The sequence below is a fragment of the Alligator sinensis genome, unplaced genomic scaffold, assembly GCF_000455745.1.
Source record: "Alligator sinensis unplaced genomic scaffold, ASM45574v1 scaffold527_1, whole genome shotgun sequence".
In the NCBI taxonomy this organism is placed as follows: domain Eukaryota; kingdom Metazoa; phylum Chordata; order Crocodylia; family Alligatoridae; genus Alligator; species Alligator sinensis.
Window position 1 is genome coordinate 1,959,018 of NW_005841958.1, and position 14,247 is coordinate 1,973,264.

Genomic DNA, 14,247 nt, shown 5'->3' on the forward strand with positions numbered 1-14,247 from the left:
TGTAGCATTGGCAGAGGGGAGCAAGGGGGTGGGGGCGGGGGGGAGGAAAGACAACCCTCCAGTACTTAAATTCCATATCTGGAAAATGATAATAAAAAATTATAAATGTTCTATATATAGACTCTAACTATTGTGGGGTTGTCTTATATTCAGAGTCATCTTATATTCGAGCAAATACAGTCCAAACACTTAGTGAAAACAAGGGAAGTGAGACCGACACCAGTGACTGAAGTTGGGCAACCCCAAGTACAGACAAAGCCAAGGATGATAGGAGGAGAGTTTAAAAGTGGGCATGGTAGCTTCCCTCTTGAATCTCGTTATACAAAGATCTTCAGAGGAGGAAGGGAAAATCAGCCATGCAGCTGCCAGCACCCACCTTGTCGTGGTCCTACCCCTAGTTTTGTGGGGAAACGTCTCAGGAGTTAATAGTCTGAGCCTGTTTTGGGTTATCCCCAGGCTTCCTTCTTCCTTACTGAGTTAAAGAACAAAGATCCCAGTTGAGTCAGATGCCTAACTTCGAGCACATGAGCCTCCGCGCTGAACTCTATAGATGCACAGGACAGCTGTAGGAGTTGGGGGCATGGGCCTGTCTGTGAATGATGCCACATCTTCACAGGGTCCTTCCGGACATGCTGGAGTTAGGGACCACAACAAGGGGTTGTCTACGGAAGGATGTTGGTGCTCAGTGCGCTAGAATTTGCAGCCCGCTAGCGTCTCTGGTGTTTGCTTGGAGCACAAGGGAAACAAACCCTTTGCCCCGGATTACAGTAATCTGAGGATATTTCCACAAGGGAAAACCTCTTGGTACTTTCCTTTCTACAGAGCCTCTCCTCTGGGTTTCTGTGTGGGAGAGTCATTCCTCTTGTTTTATCATCTAATATAAATAAACTACACCAAGTGGCTTGTTTTAACAACACTTACTGCACTCCACCCACCTTGAAACACCCTCTCCAAGATCTAAGTGTTTTGAGCATTTGTAAAGAAGTGTTATCCTAACAAGAGTGATAATGAGTTGGATGCAGTTGGGAATCAGGTACCTGAGAATCACTAAACACTTAGAGAAGGCTGTTATTCCCAGACTCATTCTTTTTCTCTTTTCAGAATTAAAAATAAAGCAGGAAAGAGATTTCTACAAAACCAACAAAGTTATTTTTACAAGAGTCATTTTGGCTTGTTAACTGCATATTAATTTACTTAACTAAAAGAAAAATGTCTGATCATTTATACTTAGAAGAATGCCACTTTTAGGACGCTGGCTTGCATCACTTCCCTAGCACCTACACCGAAACAACAAGCATTGCTACGAATCCAGGGTTGGCCTCTGTTCTGGGTTGTGTTCTGGATGCTTTACATCGCACTGGTGGATGAAATGGGCCTGGAGCAGCAAAATCTTTTCAGTGAGGATATATCAGGAGTATTTCCCAAAGTAGCTCATGGGTGAAAACCAAGGGGAAAGATGATGACGGAGGTATAACAGATATGCCAGGGAGAGTGCGTGCATGTATGTTTGTCGGAGCAAATCAAGGACCGTCAGAGAAAGCATCTAGCAACTTTCAAACTGATGCTCCAGATCATACACTGCTGCTGATTTCAGTTGTGGCACTATGCCACAGGGAGTCTTGCAGTCCCTCAGGTGGTCCAGGTTTGACAGGTAAAAACCTGATGCCGTGAACTGCATCTAGAAGCTTAAAGCCGGTGCAGATGTGGACCACGCGTCTAACGTGACTCCATTGTGCTTTTGTACTCAGAGGTGGGTTCCAGCGTCCTGGGTTGTTCCCTCAATAACTTTCTCAGTGCTTTCATATGCACATAATATGTCCTGTAGCACAAGGTAAGTGAGCACTTGGAGTAGAGTAACTGTTGTCCACGGGTGCATCTACACGTCGCCCTACAGTCACGTAGTGACATGCTGTGTCGCCGTACAGTGCACTATGACGATGTAATGATCACACAGGTCTACACAAGATCGCCAGCTACAGTGACATAGTGGCATGACCCCCCAGTATAGCATGCTGCTACGGTGATGCTACCGGTGTTGCACACATGGGGTAGTAACCCCCAATACTGTGCCATTCTTTACTACTTTCAAAAGGAAGTACTAAAGCACGGCGCCGTACCAACATCACCATTCGGCAATGTGTAGACATGTTCCACAAGTACTTTTGGGGATTTCTGAGAAGGATTAGAAGAAAGACACTCAAGAGCAGTTCCACTTACCCCTAGTAGCATCAGCAGCAAAGCTGCCATGGTCAGAGATGCAGGTCATAAGTTAACCAGATTGCCAGCATCAAGTGGCTTTGTTGAGCATAAACTTCAATAAGATTTTCTTCTGGCCTGAACTAGCCAGGAGGATCAGGGATCATGCTCACAGCATGTATCTCACTTTTACTGCTTTACCTCCATAACCTCAGTGAATGACATTTGCTGAAACTCGGATAGGGAGGACATAGCATTTGTCCCCTCAAAATGTAGTTTGATTTGTAAAGTGGCAGAAAGTTAATTTAAATCTGTGCAGATTTATCTGCAAAGTAATGTGAATACTCCATCAAGAGAGAGACCTTGACACTGGCATAACTGGAATCTTGATGCATGTTATGGCCAATTTTTGTATAATTAGTGATCATAAAATTAGCTTTATGTAGATCCAGTACGATGCCATCAATTTAGAGCTTGAAGAGGAGTTTTATTTGTAGATTACTGAGGATACAAATTATGTCATTAGAGTGCAATCATCTTTATAGCTCCTTGAAACATCATCTTCATTATCACTTCATTTATATTTGTGATGATGAGCAGATGGTACCAATGTCATACTTCAACATGTATCATTCCCAAATGTTGTTTGAAAACACAGTCAGAAAGGTGGTAGGAACATATTCTTCTGATGAGCCTAAATAACTCACATTGCTGTAATGGGAGTTACAGAAACACAACTGGGAAGTTGACATATGTTTCTTGTGTTGGCTACAACAAATATTGCAGGTACTGTACAAACAGTGGGTATTTGCTTGTTTATAACTTCTCAACCCTGAAGTGTATTTTTTTCCAGACACAAATTACAGACCATTAGGCCATATTCATAATTTAAGTTACAGCCTCTTTGCTTATCTCCTGGGCATAATGTTTAGCAGCTGAAAGTGACCCCCTGGTTAGCATATCTGTGCCATAGCCAGCACCTCACCTTCCTAGTGAGGATGGGGCCCAGAAATGTGGGGAAAGTGTGCTCCATAGTTGCAGCCCTATACCACATTAGAGTCCACAGCACCCCTAAACTAGAGCCACCATTTGAAGCTACCTTTTAGGAGCTTTAAGGTATTTTAGTGCTTAAGCTGGCCCTGAGAATCCTGAATCTGGACTAGATTCCCTCGCGCTCCCAATTTCTAGAACGTAGCACCTTATTCATATGCTGCCAGGGTAAATCCAAATTTAGGCCTAAGCTACTTGCCAGTGTCCTTTCAAAAGAGATCTTGTAAAGATCAATAATTCTTTTGAATTCCTGCAAAGCCTTATTGAAACACTGCCATGTTCTTCAGCAAACAGAAATCGAGTAATAGAATATGGCTTTTGTAACTTCTCCTTCTGTTTGTTCCTTCCTCAGGTTTGAGCAGTGGCACCATAGCAATCAACAAAAGAACAAAGTAGGCTCAGAGCAAACACATTGTAATTTTGCTCTGAATCAGAACAAACACACTCCAGACCCCAATCCCCAAATCCAGGAGACAGACTGAGCTGAAACTCAAAGCACCTAAGCAAGCAAAACCCAGAAACCTACTCATTCCTTGTTAAAAATAAATGCAAGACAAACAAGGACAAAAAAAAACCTGTGCACTCTTTTCAAACTAGTGCAAGGCCTACTTCCCACACCTCTGATAGGAAAGGGAGAACTAAAGAGGGAACCTATCTGCTAAAAACTTTCTACTTCCCTTTGATTTCTACATCTAGTTGACCCTAAAAAGGCCAGGGGAAGGATTTTGACACTTGACCAAAAAAATTGGCCCTTGCTCCCTTAGCAAGAAGAAGTAGGAAACTCGTAAATTTATAAGCTACCAGAAAAGAATGTGTAACAGACACTGAACTGGAAGTGAATTACATCATTTCAAAGAAATGGCCCGTTGCCTTACCCAGATCGAGTGATGGGCAATTTTATTAGAGTTTTCTTTGTGTAATTATTTGTTGTTGAGTTCTGTTCACATCATTCATTTTCAGTTGACTCCGATAGTATAATGTTCTGGTCTTAAAATATGTTAATGTAATATACACTGGAGATGGATGTATGAACCACAACATTCAGAGCACTTCAGGGATCATGCATGACACGTGCCCCCGGAGACTGGGGGGGCATGGCGACTGCCTGCAGGCAGCGGTGGTGTCGGTGGCAGAGGTGGGTTGAGCGGGGAGCTCCCGCGGTGATGTTGGTGGTGTGGGACAGGGGTGGCAAGCACCTGTGTGCACCCCCTATGTGTTACCAATGTCAGGGATGTTTGCTGAATTGGACAAAATTCAAACTGTTCATCCCACAGAATATGCTGGCTTTTCCTCGGTGTGATGCCTAATGCAATTTTACCAGCTTCCACCAATGTGGACTTTAGCCCAACAACAGCTATGCACATGGTTGAAATGAGGGAAGAATTTGTACTTCAAAATATGATTTGATATACATTTCTCCAGAAAAATATTCAGTTATTCCACATTTTTGAGGGAAGACCACTTGTTGAGAGGAAGGAGTCTTCAGATGTTACTTTTACTAAGAGATATGGAAAAACTACAGTGGCAAAAAGCTAAGCTATTGCAAGATGCATCTTTTCCTGAGGCTTTCAGGGAAAGCCCCTGTTTGGTGCCTACAATCAAAATTACATTGACATTTCTCGTTCAAATTCTGCTGCTGATGAGGAAGCACAATTAGAAGTCAATGCAACAGCAAACAGACTTTACAAAAATTATCACATTTAGTGTGATTCCCATAATAAAAGCACAAGCAAGCATGGGAGCCGTTTTCAATTTACACAAAGAGACTTGAGGTCTCTTGACAGTCAGCAAAGAGCCAATGTTTCTGAGTAAACTTTGTTGGGAAAACAGATTAAAAACTCCAGAGGTTTAGCTAAATCTTATACAGGAAAACAAATTGTTACTCTCATGCTTTAGAAACATAATTTAGTGCTGGTGAATAATGTATGTTAGTAACATCTGTGTGTGATGAATTGTGCCTCTTCTTCTCATGACGTGCTCACAAAGTTTTTCTGAAATTTATTATTCATGATTTTTCCCCAAATATAAGAAATTCTAGGTAGCTCTTTAAAGAGCTATTCTCTGTAAATATTCAAGACACTTGATGGGATACACGAGTTGCACAATATTGGGTAGCTATAACATTTCGAATCAGGTTTCTAGTGAGAATCTTTGCAATTGTGAATTCAATATTTGCTTTCCAGTGGTATGCAAACACTTCTGCTAGCACACTCACTTGCCAGAATAACTGTGGAAAGCTAACATGAAATGGGCAAAACACTATTTGAAGTGAGATCATTTAAAGATTCAAACTTGCCTGCATATCATTTCTGTGGTGCTTACCATGATAGTTTGTTTGTGCCGTTGTCTGCAAGTAAGGGGCATGTCTGTTATGGTGAACCTACTTGTTTTACTGTTGGTCCCACATTGCCACCATTGGGATGGTCTCAGGATCAGAGGCCAACTACAGAGGTAGTCTGATCATCTGAGTTGTGGATGGCTAAGTGTCTATAGACTCTTCCAAGCCTGATTCTGGAAGAGATTTGCTGCCTTGGAATTTAGCTAAAGGGCAATTAGATTTTACATTATTCCTTCATAGACACCTGTGAAGCTAGAGGGTAGCACATGCCTAAAACAGACTCCAAAAAGAGTCCTTGCAGGGGTTCAGAGCACCAGTGAAATAAGAGGCATACACTCTAGTTTCTTAGCCTAGGTGCACATAGAAAGAGCTCTATGTACAGAAGTTGCTTTTTTGCCATTTAAAGCACTTTATTGCTATGACTTAACAGAAGTGCATGGCTTTACAGCACTTTAAAATGGGTACAGCATGTTAAATTAACCCTTGCTAAATGACGTATTACATTTGAAGCACTGTATTTCAAAGCACTTTAGCAACCTACAGCACTTTAAATCAGGGGTTCCTAATTCCTGGGCCGCAGCCCAGTACTGCGCTGCAAGGGGTTGGCTGCCGGACTGGAAGTCCAGAATTGACCAGTATACTGCAAACTGGCAGCCAACCCTTTTTTTTATACTCAGTATGCTGGTCACTGCTGGTCCACAGTTTGCCGGTCCGCAGCCACTTCCATTCTGTGGTTTGGTCCGTGGTCCCTTCCGGTCCTCAGTTTGCCAGTAAACAGGTTGGGAAACCCCTGTTTTAAATAACTTCTGTATCCTGGGCAAATTTCTGACCAGCGGAGGAGCCCCAGGAAGCTGCTTCCTAGACTGGAAGGTGCAGGGAGGCTCAGAGTCTCCCCCTCCCCACCAAACACTGCACTTCAGTTGTGTTTAAAAGTGCTGTAACTTTATAATGTTATAAAAAGTGCTCTAATTTATACCGCTGTAAAATGAGCACGAAACACTTCTGTACGTACCTTAAAGCTGTAACTGAGCAGACATTCGCGGCTCTTGGAGCACTTTAAAAATGACAGATTGCGCTCTAAGTTGATGGAAGCGTATTAAACTAAAGCGCTTTCTGTTAGATGACTTTATTGAACATCTGTGCCAGATCCCATAGAGGATTAACTTAGAGCGTGATCACTGCCATCTCTGGTGGCGCTGCTCAGGGCTGCGCTCTAGGCACCGGCAGAGCTCGTTTGCTCTGCCCAAGTGCCAAGCCAGCCCCCTGATCCCCTGATCAGAGCCTCTGATCCCAGCTCTGCCTCTTCCCTCTGGCTAGCTGTGTGGCAAGCACTGTTTACACACAGATAAAGGACCTCCACCTCCCATCACCTTCTTTCTCTCCACTCCTACTGATACTTATAGGGGTTAGATATATACCATGTTTACACCAGTAAAATCAGCCTTAACACCTGCATCTAGCCAATGAACAGACAGACAATATAAACCCCAACACTAGAGTAAGTGTCTTGAATCTAACATAAAGTTACCTGAGAAAAAGATCTATAATAAAAATAGACCAGTATAACTTAGACGTCATTTGTCTACCCCATACTGGACAAAGTCTACCCCATACTGTTTGCAAAAGAGCTCCCCTGCCTGTCTAGTGGCATGGCACTGTAAAAACATCTACTGCCACCAGTACTCTGGGACAGCTGCTTGTGCGTCCACTTGGGATCATGGTGTAATGTACTGCAATTCATTCATAGATTCTTAGGGGCTGGAAGGGACCTCGCAAGATCATTGGGTCCAGTTCCCCTGCAATGGCCAATGGACAAAACCTATTTAAACTACACCTGTGTAAATGTATTGTGTGTCAAGGCTCCTCCTATCCATTGCTTTTGTCTCTTCTTCCTTAATGTCCACGTTTTTTTTTCCTTGGCTTATCAGTGCCACTGTATTTTTTGTCGTGGAGTCGCATCATCACATTGAGCCATTTTTTCATGAGATAACTCTTGCCATTTGTCATACCAGTTGAGCAGGTGAAGCTCTGTCCATTTCTTCTGGGCACGAGGTAGTTCACTTTTCTCATGCAATCGAGCCTATGCTCATTCTTCTCATCTTTCTCCTGTTTCAGTTCCACTCTTCCTTCCTTTACGGCATTTCTTCCCCCTGTTCCAGAGGAAAATTAGACCCTAGGATATTCAATCAAGCTTACAAGTTCATCTTGCTCTTCAGACAGGCTGTGCATCTCCTTCCATTTCACTTGAGGTGAGTTACAACGTGTGAATTGTGCATGTGAGACACATGGGACTCTAAGCCATATTCCCTCTCTCCCTTACTCCTCCAAAAAACCAGACCCTTTCAAATTGCTACACAGGGATTGTGTTACCTTTTGGTAACTTCATTTAAATTTAAGCCTGACACAGTATTACTGGATTAGACAGTTAAACTTTCCAGGGTGGTTGTTCTGTATATTTTAATATCCTGTTACCTGTGCTGTGAGACAGCAAAAAAATTTACACCAGATACTGAAAACAACAAGGGGATACATTTTTTAATGGGTTGCTCACAGAAGCAGTAACTGCCACAACTCCCACCATTCGCACTGGGGCAGGTCTAACGACGATAATATATTTGTCTGACTATAGACTGGGAAAATAAAAGCAGGGATACAGGCTCCAGGCCTGCAAATGCCCCATCAGTCAGGACTACCACTGGCTTACTTCTATTCAAAGGGTTGTTCCAGTAACTGCTGCTTAGGCCTGAATCTTGTGGGGCAGGATTTCTCCTGACATAGTTGTTAGGTTACGTGCTATTTGAGAATATTTAGTCTGAAAAAAGAACATATTCCGATTAAAAGTTTGCTGCTTCAAATGCTGGAAGAAGCTGATTCAATTGTATCAAGAGGGTGTGGGACAACAGGAAATCTTAAGAGACAGTTGGCTGAATGTGTGGATTATTATTTTAAGGAGTTTTGAATAGTACAATCTGAGGCCAGTATTTGTACAGTCAAGTACAGTGAGATTAGTTATGTTTGCAGATCAATTCGTAATACTCATTTTTTCATGCCTGGTAACAGAAGAAACTGCGCTATTTCCTGAAGAAGTTGATAGGGTGTTGCATGGATGGTGTTGGGAAAGAGACATTTAAATCAATTCCCTAAAGTAATTTTATTACTAGATATTTTTAACATATCCCATCTCAATTTACTACTGGTTCTTGCATGCAACTCTTCATTTAGTTATTTGAAACTAGTTTATCCGAGTATGCAATGACTGTGAGACATTTACACAGCAATGTCAGATGCTATCTGGGAAATAAGTAGTACATTTTCAGGCTCAGAAAGTAATTTTTGATGACACCCTTAAATCAACTTCATGGTCAGTTTTCTCATTTTGAACAAGAACTGGGATTCCATTGTGATAACTGAGGGCTGCATGTTACTTGATCTAGGGTAATGTAGAATAATTACTAGCCCATTGCACTTCATTACACTACTGTAATAGGCAGCAGGTCAATGTTTGAGCTACAGCTGCTCTGAAAATTGAGCTGACATCGATACTATGATAGAAGTGATAGCAAAAGTCTCTCATGCAAATTGTTGGAATTAGCATCTACTCACTGGGTTTTGAAATGCAATATGAGACTTGGATTGGGACACCTGTTTTTTGTTTAACATTTTTTTCTTGGATACAATAGGATGATCATGAAATAAATTAGTAGTTCAGTGCAATATGGCTTGTAAAAAGGTCACTGAAATGCCAGAGGATTCTAAATACCACAGAACTGTTTGACTAATAACGTTCTGTAACATACAATCTCAGCCTATCTGATGTGGTGGTTTTACAGTATTTAGATGATTCACATATTCATTTGCATATATTCTTCAGAATAAGAGAAAGCAGCACCATTCTGAATATCAGACCTTTATAAAGGGATACAGAAGCAGATCCACCAAAGCTGAAGCAAGTGATATCTATATATCTATATCTCTCTCTCGATATAGATATATCTATATCTAGATATATAGATATATCTATATCTAGATCAAGTAACATTTTCCTCCATTAAATATATATAATTATAAAATGTATTAAATATTATATAAATATATATATAATGGAGGAAAATGTACCCTCTGATAATCTCTTGAGAATTTCTTCTGTCCTGGGATGGATCTGCCAAGATCTCTGCACAGATAAATCTGATGGAGGCCTTGACCCCTGATACCTGATCCTCTTGGTGCCACAGTCCACTTCTGCTGAACATTTTATTGCGTAACAAACACCTGTTTTCCAGGAGTTTATCAAAGTGTTTCGCTTATCACATGCTCTCATTAAGCTGCTCCATACGTTTTGCAAATAAGTGTGTTCCCTTAACTATTGTTTTTATTCCTATGTGATCACACTATATTATGTCTGACACAACAATAATCTTTAAACACTCTCCCTGAAAAGGTTGTGGAAGGATCTTGTTTTGAAGGAAGAACCAAACCACAATTTATTTGACTGGTCAATATGCTGTCCTTTCCCAAAAAAGGCTCAGGGCAACTTACAATACAACAAAGAATGATAGAAACAATAAAATAGTAAAATAAGAAGGTACAACAAAACAAACTTCCTCTCCCAACCCCACCAAATTCAAAGCAATCCACCTCACCCCACCCACTCTGCTCCCCTGCTTCCTGGCCAGGGAAGTCCTGCTGCTCCTTCCTTACCATTGCTTCCAAGGCTGTGCTTCCCATTCTTCCAAGAGGGCCATGGGTGTCTCACCCCAAGCCTCTTGGGGGCGGAGTGTGGGGGAGGGATATGGCTGTCTCCAACACCCACTCATCCTTCCTTACCCACTCAACATTATTCAAATTAAACAATAATAAGTAGTAGTACAATAACTCGCCCCCATCCCCTGTCTTTTGTCTCTTTCCTGATAAAGGGCAACCCCAAAGGATATCCTTTAATGGTGCCCGGTCCAGGGCTGCCTGCAGTCCTCTTAAAGCACTAAGGCTGGCCTAGCTCACCTTCTTTCCAGCACAGGCAGCCATGTGATGTCCTTGCTGCTCAATATCCTAGCCCCTGCCTTCCCCCCTAATCCAGACTCAGCCTCTAGAGAGGGAGTGGCAATGTTAGCAGCCCCTAGCAAACTGGGAGCTGCTGCTGTCCATGGGGGCTCTGGAGGGTAGTCTCTATTGATAGGTACTGCATTATCATAATAATATTACTAGTAGAGCTGCCTATAAATGTGGGCAGCAGAGTTCATAGAAAAACTGTAATTTCAATTTAAAAATGAGACTGAGTTTGGTTTTCCTTATGACAAATAGAAAAAGTTCAAGGAATTGGGCATGTACCTTAACATGTTGATTTAAGCAAAACCACAACTTCAGTCAGAAAAAAAGTTTCAATAGAATTTTTTTTGGCCATCCCAAAGATTAGTTCTCAACCAGGGTTGCCAACCCAAGACAACTTTTTTATTTTTTATTGACAATCTGCAAACTTTTTACACATATGTTTTACATAATGTACATGTAACCTTTCTGCCAGAACTTGAACAAGGGCCACGTTCAAACCATAGTAAAAAATGTTGGTTGTCAATAAAAAGTTTGCGAATAATCAGCATAAGAAAACATTTTTGGGTTGGCAATCCTACCTGATTGAAGCAATGGTTTTACACTATGTTACTCCCAACCTATGGATCCCCTATTCATCCCTACACCCTGGCACCCCGATCACACCCTGCGCCTTGCTGCCCCCCTGCCCAGCCCACACCCCATCAGCAGCTTCCCCTGTCCTAGAACAGACCCCAAAAGGACTGATGTCTGCTTACTTGTCACCCAGCAATGGCAGATGGAAGGCAACACCAGCATCAGGACCAGCACATGCCTGGGGGTTGGAGAAAGCCACAAAACCCTGAGAAGTGTGCCCTTTGGCGTACTACGCTCCCACTCAGACATCAGGTGGCACTGCTGTATTCTGTCGGTGTTTCAAGAATGCATTCGGTTTGTTTTCCAGCCACAAAGCTTTAATGAGCTCCATGTTTTTATAGAGATGATATTGCAAAGCTGTTTTTGTTTCATGTTTTTACAGGTGGCACAATTTTTTTACAAAATGTAGGGACAGGCAATTTTAGCTTGGTTATTTACAGTGTCCATAAATGTACGGAGACTTGGCAAACCCTGCTCTCAACCTTAATGATCCTTTTATTGGTGATGTTCAGGGAAAAAACAGAGCATAACTGGGGAAAACTTGCTGTGAAAAGTAACACACTCCACAAGGTCATGTTAGAAATGCCCATATGTGCTGCCTGGATTAAACCTCTTTAGAGGTTTATTGCATAGACTTCCCTTCTAGGCCGCCTGTTATGCTCCCCACCACCAAAAATGATATACTATCTCCTATTTAGAGGCCTTGATTTAAAATTAAATGTGCTCCTCTTTGTGTGCAAACAACCAGTTCAGTTAATGGGGGCTTCACCTTAGTTCCTCTTACAGTGAATGTTCTTTCACCAAAATATGAAAGGCGTCTCCTTTTCACTTGAACAAATACGATTGAAAATAAAATGCTATATTAACAATAAAAGCTATTTGATTTTTTTCTGCCTCATTTAATGAATTACAGGGTGATTGAGACAACTCGGAAGCTGGAGAAATAATAAGATAGGAAGTTGTCCTTTGTTGTTTCATACCCTATAAGAAAGCAAAGACATGTTATGATACATTGAGGCTTTGAGGCGTTGTATTAAATGATATTTTTATTAAGTGCATTCTGCTGACATTTATACGATTAGCTTCAATACATGCATATAGAATGGGACATTGTAAAAGTATGAACTGACATCCAAGACTGTATACACTTAGGAACATACTGTATATCGTCAACATACTGTATAGGTTTGTCTGACAATTTTTAAGTCCCTTGGGTGGATCACTGCAACAATTTGCTACTGATATTGTATTAACTTTTTAGAAATGTCTCTACTCATTTGAGCACGGACAGAAGTAAGTGTCAGATGAAGCATCCTGTAGAGGGGAGAAAGTCAAGACCCAAAGTTCATGGCTACCTGAATGATTTTAAATACAATTAGGCTATTTCTAATATTTTTGCAATTCATAAGAGGTAATAAAGAGGAGGAGACAGGCAAAGCAAACACAGCTCCTTGGCAGCAAAGAGAAAGCAATCCATGATGCTAATGCTGTTATAGGAGATTTAGTGGGCGAATAGTCATCCCATCTGATGTTATAAGTGGGGGGTGGACAAAAGTGAGTTCTAATCTGGACAACACAGGTTTTACATAAATACTAAGCTGGGAGTTTCTCTATCTGTTCCAAGTCCCTACTTTACTAGCCAAGGTGAATACAATTTAACAAATAACTATATGTTCTAGTTATATTAATTAAAAGCATCACAAAAATGGGGATGCATGGTCATCAGAAGAATGATAGACCTAGCCAGGTAATCAATCTATAAATGTCTCTGTGATTCTTGAAAACATTTAGAGCTACCTATAAAAATGATCCTTTGGAAGTAGAGTACTCCCTGGTGTTGTGATATTGAAGGACGGTTAAACATCGAACGAAATGGGTGAGATCCTCGCCTGTGTACACCAGTATTGCTCCATTGAATTCAGGTGAGAATCTGGTCTGATCTGCTGTGATTTTAGCAGCAACCCATTCAACCTTTTGGAGGGGGGGGAGGGGGGGGGCGGGAACAAGTAAAAAGAAGCCAGGGAATATTTTTGGGTTTGGAGATGTAAATGTCTGGAATAATCTCCTCTATGGAAGGAGATCTATCAGACGTACAGAAAGGTGCAGGAATATTTCCACAGAATGCACAGAAACCCAGGATCTGTTGAGAAACCAGGGGTCAATCCCATGAATTTTGATTTCTCCACATAGAAACTTGCTCTTATCCTCCTTTTCCATAGACCTTCCTCTGGAATAATGGTGACTCAATTCTCTCCTTCCCTACAACTATGTGAGAGAAGTACTCTTCCACAATTACTCTTCTTCCAGGAAAAGCCCTGGCTAACAGTGACCCTGGCAACTTGGCACCAGCAAGAGAACCTAGTGGGATACCTATGGGTCTAGAAACGAGTCCTACATGGGAGCCCATTGCATTTGAAGATGGCTTCCTTACCTTGAAATCTGTGGGATTAAACCTTTAGTTTCCATCAGATCTGAAATGTAAATGCCTCAGTTTACCCAATGGAACTATTGGGTAATTTATAATAAATTCCACTAATATAAACTAATTTATAATAAATTCCACAGCCTACAACCAGCACATTTTCTACTCCCCAATTCTGGCTGAGACAAGAATTGGTCTCTCTTAATAATGTTGCTGATTTAGTTAGGTGCATAATGTAAAATATAACCAAATACTTTGTTTGCTTGTTTTTGTCACAACCCAAAGGTGTGATTTTTGTTTTGTGTGCGCTTTGGCACCACTGAATTATGTTCCCGCTAAATTACAGCTTCTTTGCACGGTGGAGTTTTCTGCTGCAGAGGAAACCCCCGGTGTAAAAGAATTCCCGCCAATTTGTAGCTTTCTTTGCAGTGTGCATTTCTTCTTAAAAAGCTTGAGTGGTTTCCGCCCAAGTTGAAGAACTCTGAGGAGAACCCCCACAAGGGAGGACTCCACAACCATCTGGAGGAGGAGATCTTCACGTCTTGTGAAGATCTCTAAGCGC

The 14,247-nt window shown here is 41.6% G+C and overlaps 1 long non-coding RNA gene across 1 annotated transcript in view; it reads left to right on the forward strand.

The window, feature by feature from the left end:
- LOC102384018 overlaps positions 1-11,566 on the forward strand; it is a 33,116-nt gene extending 21,550 nt beyond the window's left edge. The window contains exons 2-3 of the long non-coding RNA XR_323446.1: positions 7,700-7,833; positions 11,397-11,566. This is a non-coding gene — a long non-coding RNA (uncharacterized LOC102384018). The remainder of the gene's footprint in view (positions 1-7,699; positions 7,834-11,396) is intronic.
- Positions 11,567-14,247: the final 2,681 nt, after the last annotated feature.